Below are 12,519 nucleotides of genomic sequence, written 5' to 3'. Positions count from 1 at the left end.
TCTGTTGCTGCAACTTTAAGAGTTCCTCCTGAATGGAATTTAAATTATCTTGAATCTTTCCAAGATTTTTCTCCATTGTATTTAGAATCTTCTTCTCTTCCTCCCGGATATCTGCCAGTGTGTGCTGCTCTTTCTCAGTGAGAATCTGGTGCAGTTCAGCAAACTGGGATGTGATCTTGGACTGAAGGTTGTATGACTGTTCCTGTGAAATGAAAGGTGAAGAACAATATATAATGTCACTGATTGTGTTTCATCACGACTTTGACCGAGACATTTGCCCAGAACAGTTTTTATTTGCTTTGGTATTTCAATAGCTTCTATAAATGCTTCTGAAATGTTGTGAGGGTAATCTTATAACCCATCAATCCTCTACCCCCAATACAATTCCCTGCTGCCTATTCCTTTTCACGTGCCCATTAATTTCCATGTATCCACCCACCACCCACTTTCACAGGGATAATTTACAGTCACCAATTGAATCCGGGGGTACCACAATGTTCAGTGCTGGGACCCCAGTAATTTACAATATATGTTAACGATTTTGACGAGGGAATTAAAGATAACATCTCCAAGTCTGCAGATGACACAAAGCAGGGTGGCAGTGAGCTGCGAGGAGGACGCTATGAGGCTGCAGGCTGACTTGCATAGGTTGTGTGAGTGGGCAGATGCATGGCAGATGCAGTACAATGTGGATAAATGTGAGGTTATTCACGTTGGTGGCAAGAACAAGAAGGCAGCTTATTATCTGTATGGTGTAAGAAGGAACTGCAGATGCTGGTTTAAACCGAAGATAGACACAAAAAGCTGGAGTAACTCAGCGGGAATAGGAATAGGAATACTTTATTGTCACACGTGACTAGGCACAGTGAGATTCTTTGCTTGCATACACAATGTATACAAATAGCAGCCACCTACGGCGCTGACAAAGTTACAAAGCACGCCGATCCCCATTTTGCCCCCCCCCCACCCAACAGTCCCCCCTCCCCCCCCATGCCGGGTCCCTACTCCCCTTGCCCCCCCCCCCCCCCCCGGAGAGAAGGAATGGGTGATGTTTCGGGTCGAGACACTTTTTCAGATTCAACTGCTGTTACATTAGGAAAAGGGAAGGTGCAATGAGACATGTGTGTCCTTCTACATCATTCACTGAATCTAAGCATGCAGTGAAGAAATCTAATCCTAGCATTGGCCTTCATTGGGAGAGGATTTGAGTTTAGTTTAGTTTAGAGATACAGCGCGGAAACAATCTATTTTACCAAGGCAATTAACATTTAAATGTACATTTACCTGGCCAATTAACATACAATAGTGAGATTAAACGAGAATTTACCAGTTTGAAGTTTGATCTGTATTTTATGAGGAGTTACGATGAGGGATTACGTGAAGAACCCGCTCAGTGCGCAGGCGCGGCATACTTCCAAGCAGCGGTGTGGAATCACAGATAGACACAGTTATTTGAAGTAAACATAGTAAAGATAAGGAGACATCAATTTATTAGTTTGATCCATATAATGAGGGTGGGAGCGGAGGGCACGTAATCCCTCATCGTAACTCCTCATAAAATACAGATCAAACTTCAAACTGGTAAGTTCTCGTTTAATCTCACTATTTTACTTCGGAGTCACGTGAGTGACTACGTGAAGACTTCAAAGCTCTGTGATTTCAAACCGTGTAACAGTTCATACTTCACTCGCTGCCGAAGTCATTCGAGGGAGGAAGTATGTTATCGTAATCAACCATGAATCTGTTTGTAAAAACAATAATGGTGTTATTAACAACAACAAGACCAATTGCTCCCCCGGGCTTAAATTATATATTTTTTGCAGATTCTTTTTCTGCAAATGATACAGGTTCTGTCAGTGGTTTGTTATAAAAGTTTGGAACGTATACTCCCTAGACCACCCTGCAGTAGCCAGGATGTGGTCCATAGGCTCGTCCATCCTCTTAGTTACTGACGTGGAAGCTGTCCTGGTGGAATAAGATTTTATACACGTTAGTATTTACTCCAGCAACTCCCAGTACCTGCTTGAGCCACTAGAGATAGTTTAGCTCGTCACCCGACCATGAGGTTTCCTGTGGCTGACCCATAAGGCTTTTTCCTCTCCCTCGGTATTCCTTATTGTGTCGATCTCTAAGTGGGTCATGACACATAAAACGTGGTTCAGGTGGGTATGCCCGGAATTTCATGACTGGACCTGATGTTCCTGGTCTGTTCTGTTTGGCCAACCCTTGAATGGGCATGTGACACTATCTGGTGTTATAACCATGTTGTCCCATCGCAGTAGATGGGAGAGCTGGCTCTTTGTGTTGATGTAAGGCCACCAGCATGTCCATCTTCAGGGTAGGCTGTTCCAGGGTGAGTGACCTGGCTGGTGATCATCCCCTAAGGTATGTCAGGATTTCACTGACATCCCAATTTGGGTGTACCTATTTCTGGGGAATGGATTGATATACCTCTCCTGTACCTGATCACCAGTGAGCGGGACCCAAGTTGAGTAGGCTAACAGAACATGTCCTTCATTGTGGTGAAGACCTGCCAGGAGCTCCAGTACAGTTTTTTGTTATAGTTGAATGTGTAATTCCTGTTTTGGAAACAGTGTACCATTTCTTGATGCTCCTCAGGTATGTTCCCTAGGATATGCGACGGAATGCTGTCATCAGGTTGATAGTGCTCCTGATCCAAGCACAGCAATGGTCTTCCCAATTCTGCAATTATTTTAATGACCATGTCGAGGATCACTGGGAACCATGCTTGTGGACTTGGTCCACTGTAATTTGCGTAGTACCCGACTGATGAAGCCGTAGTACCTATTGAAGAGGTGGAAGGAAAGGAAAACATAGAGATTAGGTTCCCCCCACCCCTCAATACGCGGGAATGTCTCCATTGCCGCTGCCTTGAGATTGGTTTCATGTGACGTAAGTTAGTACGTGGTGATTTAATTGGATATAAGGAATCGATATCTGGTGTCCATATTGCTTAGTGATTTCAGCAAATATTTTTGGTTTAAATGTATGTTTACAGTATTTAGCTCACCTGATAGGTGAGTTACTGATGGTCAAACATGTTTGACGACATACGGTTTCCAATTGTTAATAAATTGTCCCCTAATATCGATGTTCTCCGCCCAAGTGGTTTGGTATATGCCACCACTGATGTTGTTATCTTATAAACGAACATGCAAATTTGGTGGATTACTGAGCAAATGCTTCACTAGAATTAAGTAAGTTAATATATAACATGTTTAAGTCAATTCATATTGGCATTAAGTATTACAAGCTCAGTAACACATCAGGACACATAAGATGTTACTCAAAACAGGTGGAAGTGTACAACCATAATCCTTCCTGCCGATAAATTCCATGATAACACTACAGATTAATCCATTTGCCCCCATATTACAGGTATGGAGATAGTTTTGAACACTAGTATCTCAGCTCATAGGAAAGGTACAAAGTTCAGTAGCTGGTAATGCTGCTATATCCCAATTACTTTGCCACGTAGTTGATTGGTGGTTAATGCACCATGACTGATAGTCTTAATGAATACCAGATAACAACGTTGTGGATGGTCAACGTAAATATCTGGATATATATTTTGTGCACCGTTCCCAGAGGCACTGCAATACTGGGTCGATGCGTGGAGTGGACGGAGCAAGCCCCTATTCCATCTCCCTGTTCCAAAATTCAATTTAATATATGGTCCCTAGATAAGGGACGTATCAGATTATTAAACTGATAAGAACAGATACTACACTTGATCTTAGCCAAATGGCCGAGAAGCGATGCAGCTAAAGCTGTATCCAAGGATAGTTTGTCGTTAATATATAGACATGCCATGACGGAATGTTTCTAAGTGTCAGGGCTAGTTGATTCTGGATAACTTTGACTTAAATGCCGCAACGCTCATCATGGTTACTCCATCCAGGTAATTGCGGTATATCCGAAACTTATATGAGAAGGTACTGAATAGTGTGCATCTTCAAGGTCGATGTCTACCATAAAGTATCCTTGGATCCATGGTAGTAGTTACAAATCCCATGAATGGGTATACCTGGTGAAATACTCAAGTGGTTTATCAACGATGGTGCGACATTCACCATCGTGGGAGGGTAGACCACTTGGGGTGCTTGCTGAATTGGTGGCAAGATATTAATTCTATTCCCCTTGTATTTATTTTTTGGTATATAACTACCAAGAGTGATAGCTTCCTAACCAGGCGTGATTCATCCACCCCTTGTTAGTACAACCCTTAACCTTTATGTGATGGTAGGAACCATACTTATCTGTCTTCATTGTTGTTTTCTTCGGTTTCTGGTTCCTTGTTCTTGTAGGGACGATGTTTGTTGGGGGGTGGCGCATTTTCCCCTGGGGCCTGCTCTGGGCCGTGGCCTAAAATGCTACGGGTTTGGCATGCAGGCCCCGAGCTTTCACCAGTACCATGAGGTAGACGCCCCTGGTGGACACGTAGAGGTACTGCTGTCTGGTTTAGTGTGGTGCTCATTCCAGACTCTGCCCTCTTGTGCCGAATAGTTTGAACACTTCGTCCAGTTTTTTAGGACTGGTTTGGTAAGTGCCAGGTAGCAGGATCTGTGCTTATGAGGTCGGCGTTCTCATAGTCCTGTTAATTTCATAGATTGAGGGCAGGTTTGTGAGTTCATTTCAGAAGTTATGAGGTATACCGTTGAACAGTAGGGTCAGGTGTTTTGCCATACTACCCTGCCCTTCTGGAATGAGCAGGTGGACATGATAGCCGACGTCAGGGTACCAAATGCATTTTTAAAATATTTAGGTTAAATGCGCTGCTCAATGTATCCCCCAATAATGGCGGGCACTTTGAGTAAATGCAATTTAGGGGAGGCGTGATAAAACCAACGCCTCATGGCTACCTGTTTTGGAGAGGTTTTTTGGAAAAGACAGGTAGTAAGCTGGCCATCAGTTGAGACTGAAAAGCCATCTCGCTAGTGGTGGAGCCACATAGCGGCCACACCCAGCAGCTCTTCCTTATCCTGTACCTCAAGCATACTCCAATCCAATCCAATCCAACTTTATTTGTTAAGCACTTTAAGACAACCAATGTTGACCAAAGTGCTGTACAGAAGAACAAACAAGACATCATAAACAGACAACATAACAGAACATAACATAACAGCTCACATAAGGCGCATAAATCACATATGAAGTACAACAATAAATCAAAAGACATAAAACATGAGCAAAAAACAATAACCACGCAACAAAGCAATATTGTTCAGCCAGTGACCCCTCTTCATGACCAGCCCAGCCACTGGTCACCCCAAAGCTAACCACACTAAGGAGGAAGCGATGGGCAGTGCCTAGGCACTGTGGAGGGTATGCCTGAACCCTCCAGCGAGACTGCCCCTCACGTAGCGTGTCTCGCAGGAGCTCCTGCTCCAGGAGGCGTTCCAGCGGCTCAGGCGGCTGTCTCTCTCCCTGCGGGTGGAGAGACGTCCCCTCCGACAAGTCGGAAGCCACCGGCCGGATGCCTCTTCGGATGGCTGAACATCCAGCCCGCAGCTCAGGCACTAGCGGGACTGGCTTCGGCGCGGTGTGGGGATAGCGGAACGCCGGGTAAATGTTCCTACCGCCTTCTTCTGGAGCTTTTCTGTCTTGTAGTAGCGAGAGCGCCCCTCAAGCAGCGCGTCTCGCAGGCACCTGCTCCGAGAGCCGCTCCAGCGGCTCAGGCGGCTCTCTCTCCCCCCGTGCGGGTGGAGAGACGTCCCGTCCCAAATCGGGAACACCTGCCGGATGCCTCTTCGGGTGGCTATACATCCAGCCCGCTAGCGATATATCGTGGGCTCGGCACGGTGTCGGGGAATAGAGGAACACCGGGTCGCTCCTACCGCCTGTTGCTGCCCCCCTTCCCCCCGACGGGAAACGTTCCTCCTCGAACGGGGGACAGTTTTGTTCCAGAGCCTTTTTCTCTGCCTGCAAAACACAAGCAGAAAAAAGGGGGCTCCCCTGTAAAAGAAACCCTACTCACCTGACGGTCCGTTTCATCTGTTGCGGGAGTGCCTAGCTCCCGCTGCCGCTGTTGCACTGCTGGCGTAATGTCGCGCCTGCGCACTGAGCGGGTTCTTCACGTAGTCACTCACGTGACTCCGAAGTAAAATCCTGTACGTCTTTGGAGTGTGGGAGGAAACCGAAGATCTCGGAGAAAACCCACGGCAGTCACGGGGAGAATGTACAAAGTCCGTACAGACAGCACAAGTAGTTGGGATTGGGTATTCGGCACTGCATTCGCTGTAAGGCAGCAACTCTACCACTGTACCGCAATGACCGCCCTAGGAGGTCAAGGAGCAAGGATGTCCTGCTGCAGTTGTACAGCGCCCTGGTGAGACCACTCCTGGAGTATTGTGTGCAAATTTGTTCTCCTAATTTGGGGAAGGACATTCTTGCTATGGAGGGACAGCAGCGTAGGTTCATCAGGTTAATTACCAGGATGGTGGGACTGACATGTGACGAAAGAATGGGTCGATGGGCTTGTATTCACTGGAATTTAGAAGGATGAGAGGGTATCTTAGAGAAAATTCTGAAAGGATTAGACTAGATGCAGATGCAGGAAAAATGTTGCCAGTGTTAGGGGAATCAAGAACCAGGGGTCACTATTTAAGAATAAGGGGTAGGCCATTTCGGACTGAGATGAGGAAAAACTTTTTCAACCAGAGAGTTGTGAATCTGTGGAATTCTCTGCCACAGAAGGCAATGGAGGTCAATTCACTGGATGTTTTCAAGAGAGACTGAGATTTAGCTCTTTGGACTAATGGAATCAAGGGTTTTGGGGGGAAAGCAGGAACGGGATACTGATTTTGGATGATCAGCCATGATTATATTGAATGGCGGTGCTTGCTCGAAGGGCCAAATGGCCTATTCCTGCACATATTTTCTATGTTTCCATGTTTCTATTATATTGAATGGCGGTGTTGGCTCGAAGATCCCAATAGCCCACTCCTGCACCTATTGTCTATGTTTCTAGGATCATTGAACCAGCATGTATTGGGGTCGTGGAAGGAATCAGGCGCGGTCACAGGGAGAAGGCGTGAATCACATGCACAGCACCTGAAGTATTTCTAATGTCTTTACATGCAAAATATCCAAAAATGTTAAGGTACCGGACTTTATCAATAATGGATTTGTAGTTTCACGGAAAGAAGCTTTGTGTATTACTCTATTTTCTGGAGTTTAATTATAATGTTATATATTTGTTTTATATACATTATATACATATACGGCGGGGTCACAACATCGGAGGCCTGGATTGCCTCAGCGCAGAGGGAGAGCAAGGAGGGAAGAGACAATTACTTTGGGACTTTAAACTGTGTTGAGTGTTTGTTTTGTTATATATTCTATGTTATGACTGCAGGCTAAACAATTTCCTTGCACTGAAAAGTACAATGACAATAAATTTGAACCCAATCCAATCCAATCCAATTTCCCCTAACTTCAACACAATATGACATATACGGCATTATAAGCGAGCAATACAATATATACAAACACTTCTTATTCAACAGAACCTTTGTTTTGTAAAGAATAGCAATGGATTTAGATAATTCCTGTTTGAAGTATTCTATATGTGGCTTCCAACAAAGTTTATGATCTATAATCAATCCCAGGAATTTTGTTTGTTATACTCTTTCAATTTCAACTCCGTTTAAATTAAATTGTATTTCACAATTTTCATTTAGGGTTAATTTATTAATATTAAACCATTGTTTTAGCTCAATCAATTCTCTTTCTGCTGTTTTCAATAGTTATTTTATATCATTCCCTGAACAAAATACATTTGTATCATCCGCAAACGTAACAAACTTCATCGTATTGGATACTTTACAAATATCATTTAAATAAAGTATGAATAACTTAGGTCCCAGTGCCAAACCTTGTAGAACACCACAGGTTACTCTTCTAAGCTGTGATTCAGTATTATTAATTTTTACATGCTGAAACCTATTACTTAAATAACTTCCCAAGCAATTTTGTGTGTCAACCCATAACGTTCCAATTTCTGCAAAAGTAAGGAATGAACAATTATATCAAATGCTTGACTTAAATCAATACACACCCACAGTATGTAGGACTTAAGTCAATACACACCCACAGTATGCAGTTTCTTATCTATTGCTGTTGCTATATTTTATACATATCCATCATCGCTAAAGATGTCGATCGGTTACTCCTAAACCCATATTGATGATCACTAAATAACTCATATTTCTCAATGAAGTCATCAAGTCGATTCACAAATAGCTTTTCAAGTATTTTAGAGAATTGATGTAGCAAAGACACAGGTCTATAATGTGATACAATAGGTTTGTCACCATTTTTATAGATTGGAACCATTTTCATTTTATTGTGAAAAACACCTTTTAGAAATGATTTATTGCATATATAGGTAAAGGGTTCGAGGACACAATATTTTACAAGTGACATATCAATGGTGTTACCATCAGTTGATTTTGTATCCTTAAACTTTCTGACTTCTAACACATCACTCTCACAAACTCCAACAAAGAACATTGAATCGCTGTTGTTAAGTTCAAAATCAAAATTTATGTTTTCATCTCTAGGAAGGTTAATTTCCTTTGCCAAATTTGGGCCTACATTAACAAAGAAATCATTCAACTCATTAGCAACGTCCTCTGTATTTTCAATAATTGAATTGTCATTTTTTACAAAATATGTTTGGAAAATCCTTGTTACTACTAATTTTAATTATATCATTAAGTACTCTCCAAGTAGCCTTAATGTTATTTTTATGTGTTTGCAACATTTGATCATAATATTCTCTTTGATTGTGATCTCATAATTAATGCCAGTCTGTTTTTATATTATTGTAATTATCCTCCTTTTCCTTTGTTTGATATTTAATCAATTCCCTATAAATTCCCTATATTATTACACGCATCACAGGGATCAAATCTACACAAGATCAGGAAACCAAAACTTAAAAGCCTCACCAGAACTCCAGAAATATTCTGTTTCTGTTGCTGCTCCATTTGCTGGATCTCTGATTTCTTTTTTGTGAGAGACTGGACGGAAGATTTCACCTGCTCCTGGGATTGTGTTTGCAAATCAGAGAATTAAATTGTTGAACATTAAAGAAGGAATTAAAATGATGTGATTAAATTCAGTTTGCATTTACCTTGTATATTTGAACAGCTTCTTTAACCGGCATGAAGCGGTGATCTCTGTGTTCCCGTGCATCTCGGCAAATCACACAGATCAGCTTCTTGTCAGTTTCACAAAACAGCTTCAGTTCTTCCTGATGTTCCTCGCACTGAAGTTTACTTTCCTTCTCTGTCCGAATCAGGCTCAGTGTTCGAGCTTTCTCAGACAGTCTCGCCAAGGCCCGATTCACCCTGAGGGTGCGGTCTGTAAACTGCTCTCTACATTCCGGGCAGGGGTTTCTCCCCTTCCTGTCCCAACTCTGTGTGATACAGGAGCGGCAGAAGTTGTGCCCACACTCCAGTATGACCGGATCGGTGAAGAAATCCAGACAGATGGGACAAATTGCCTCCTCGGTCCAACTCTCGACCTGCTCTTTCGCATCCATTTTAACCTCCTCTTCCTGGTTCAAAACGCATTGCCTTTCGCGCAACTGCTGACCCCCTGCAGTACCGCGCGTGTCCACTGCACCAGCTGCCGTCTCGGGGAATTCATGTTATTTGGCTGCAAGTCCTAAGTGTGAAGGTGTCCTGGCCGCTTCTAACCAATCTCACACGAGGGAGAGATCAGTTATATATTAAACAGCCCTGAATAGGGCTTGCGGCAGTCGAAGGCAGAACAGATAGCTGGAAAGAGAGCAGGAAAGATTTACGAGGATGTTGCCAGGACTCGAGGTCACGAGCGAAAGTGAGAAGTTGGGCAGGGTAGGACTTTATTCCTTGGAGCCCAGGAAGCTGCGGGGTAATGTGATAGAGGTGTATACGATCATGAGGGAAATAGATGGGGTGAATGCACAGAGTATTTTTACCCAGATATTTAGGGGAATCCAGAACCACTGGAATGATGTTTAATTTGAGAGGGGAAAGATTTATTACATATCCGAGAGGCAACTTTTCACATCGAGGGTGGTGGGTGTATGAAACAAACTACTAGAGGAGATGGATGAGGTCAGAACTATAACGGTATTGAAACGCCGTATTGACAGGTACGTGGATAGGAAAGGATTGAGGGACATGGGTCAAACGCGGTCTGGTGGGATTTGTGCTGATGGGGCATCTTGGGCGGCATGGGCAAGTTGGGCCGAAAGGCCTGTATCCGTGCAGTGTGATTCTATGACTCTGTGAGGAAGGGACAGGGTCGGCGCTAACGAGGCCTCGGGTGTAACTGACTTGCTCCTTTTGGGCAGTGGAACCCGCCGCCCGCACCTCCGTTCACAGCCCGGGATCAGGATGGACCCAGACCTCCCTCCGGCTTCATTCTAATCCCCGTCACTGCACCTGCCTCTCATACACCAGTCTTCAGCTCACACCTACCCTCGCCGCCAATGGGTCTACCTAGCCATCATTTGCCATTTGCCCTCTTCCCTTCTCCCCTGAAGTGTGTCTGGAAGGTCATGTTTGACTAATTTTATTGATTTTTTTTAAGAGGTTACTTGGGAAATTGATGAGGGTAAAGCAGTGGGTGTTGTCTATATGGACTTTAGTAAGGCCTTTGACAATGTTCCTCATGGAAGGTTGATTAAGAAGGTTCAATTGTTGGCTATAAAGGGAGGAGTAGCAAGATGGATCAACAGTGGCTGAATGGAGACGCCAGAGAGTAATGGTGGATGGCTGTTTGTCAGGTTGGAAGCCGGTGACTAATGGGGTGCCTCAGGGATCTGTGTTGGGTCCACTGTTGTTTGTCATGTACATCAATGATCGGGATGAAGGTGTGGTAAATTGGATTAGTAAGTATGCAGATGATACTAAGATAGGTGGTGTTGTGGATAATGAAGTAGATTTCCAAAGTCTACAGAGAGATTCAGGCCATTTGGAAGAATGGGCTGAAAGATGGCAGATGGAGTTTTATGCTGATAAGTGTGAGGTGCTACATCTTGGCAGGACTAATCAAAATAGGACGTACATGGTAAATGGTAGCGAATTGAGGAATGCAGTAGAACAGAGGGATCTAGGAATAACTGTGCATAGTTCACTGAAGGTGGAATCTCATGTAGATAGGGTGGTAAAGAAAGATTTTGGTATGCTAGACTTTATAAATCAGAGCATTGAGTATAGAAGTTGGTATGTAATATTAAAATTGTACAAGGCATTGGTGAGATCAATTCTGGAGTATGGTGTACAATTTTGGTCGCCCAATTATAGGAAGGATGTCAACAAAATAGAGAGAGCACAGAGGAGATTTACTAGAATGTTGCCTGGGTTTCAACAACTAAGTTACAGAGAAAGGTTGAATAAGTTAGGTCTTTATTCTCTGGAGCGCAGAAGGTTAAGGGGGGACTTGATAGAGGTCTTTAAAATGATGAGAGGGATAGACAGAGTTGACGTGGACAAGCTTTTCTCATTGAGAGTAGGGAAGATTCAAACAAGAGGACATTACTTCAGAATTGAGGAACAGAAGTTTAGGGGTAACATGAGGGGGAACTTATTTACTCAGAGAGTGGTAGCTGTGTGGAATGAGCTTCCAGTCTAAGTGGTGGAGGCAGGTTCGATTTTATTATTTAAAAATAAATTGGATAGTTATATGGATGGGAAAGGAATGGCGGGTTATGGTCTGAGTGCAGGTGGATGGGACTAGGGGAAAATAATTGTTCGGCACGGACTTGAAGGGTCGAGTTGGCCTGTTTCTGTGCTGTAATTGTTATGTAGTTATATGGTTATAAGGAGAAGGTTAATTCGGAAGTGGCAGTGATGCAGTTGAACAAAGGGGAATATGAAGGGATGAGAGGTGAACTGGCCAAGGTAGACAGCAAAGGGATCCTAGCAGGAATGACGGTGGAACAGCAATGGCAGGAATTTCTGGGCATAACCCGGAAGACGCAGGATCATTTCATTCCAAAAAGGAAGAAATATTCTAAGGGGAGTAGGAGGCAACCGTGGCTGACAAGAGAAGTTAGGGATAGAATAAATCGAAAAGAAAAGATGTATAACACAGCAAAAAGTAGCCGGATACCAGAAGATTGGGAAACTTTCATAGAAGGAAACAAAACGGGCAATACGGGCTGAAAAGATGAAGTACGAGGGGAAGCTTGCCAGGAATATGGAGAAGGACTGTTAAAGCTTCTTTAGATATGTTAAGAGAAAAAGAGTAGCAAAGTCAAATGTGGGTCCCTTGAAGGCAGACACGGGTGAAATTATTATGGGCACAAGGAAATGGCAGACGGGTTGAATAGGTACTTCGGATCTGTCTTCATTAAGGAAGGCACAAACAATCTTCCAGATGTACTGGAGGACATAGGATCTAAGGGAATAGAGGAACTGAAATGAAATTTCATTAGGCGAGAAATAGTATTGGATAGACTAATGGGACTGAAGGATGATAAATGCCCTGGGCCTGATG

At 43.5% G+C, this 12,519-nt stretch overlaps 1 non-coding gene across 1 annotated transcript; it reads right to left on the bottom strand.

Moving 5' to 3' along the window:
• Positions 1–3,589: 3,589 nt before the first annotated feature.
• Positions 3,590–3,781, bottom strand: LOC116990257. The gene has a single exon (XR_004416501.1). It is a non-coding gene; the product is annotated as a U2 spliceosomal RNA (small nuclear RNA).
• Between the last annotated feature and the right edge of the window lie 8,738 nt (positions 3,782–12,519).

The sequence above is a fragment of the Amblyraja radiata genome, chromosome 30 (genome assembly GCF_010909765.2).
Source record: "Amblyraja radiata isolate CabotCenter1 chromosome 30, sAmbRad1.1.pri, whole genome shotgun sequence".
NCBI classification, from domain to species: Eukaryota; Metazoa; Chordata; class Chondrichthyes; order Rajiformes; family Rajidae; genus Amblyraja; species Amblyraja radiata.
This window is presented reverse-complemented; position numbering and strand designations above follow the sequence as displayed.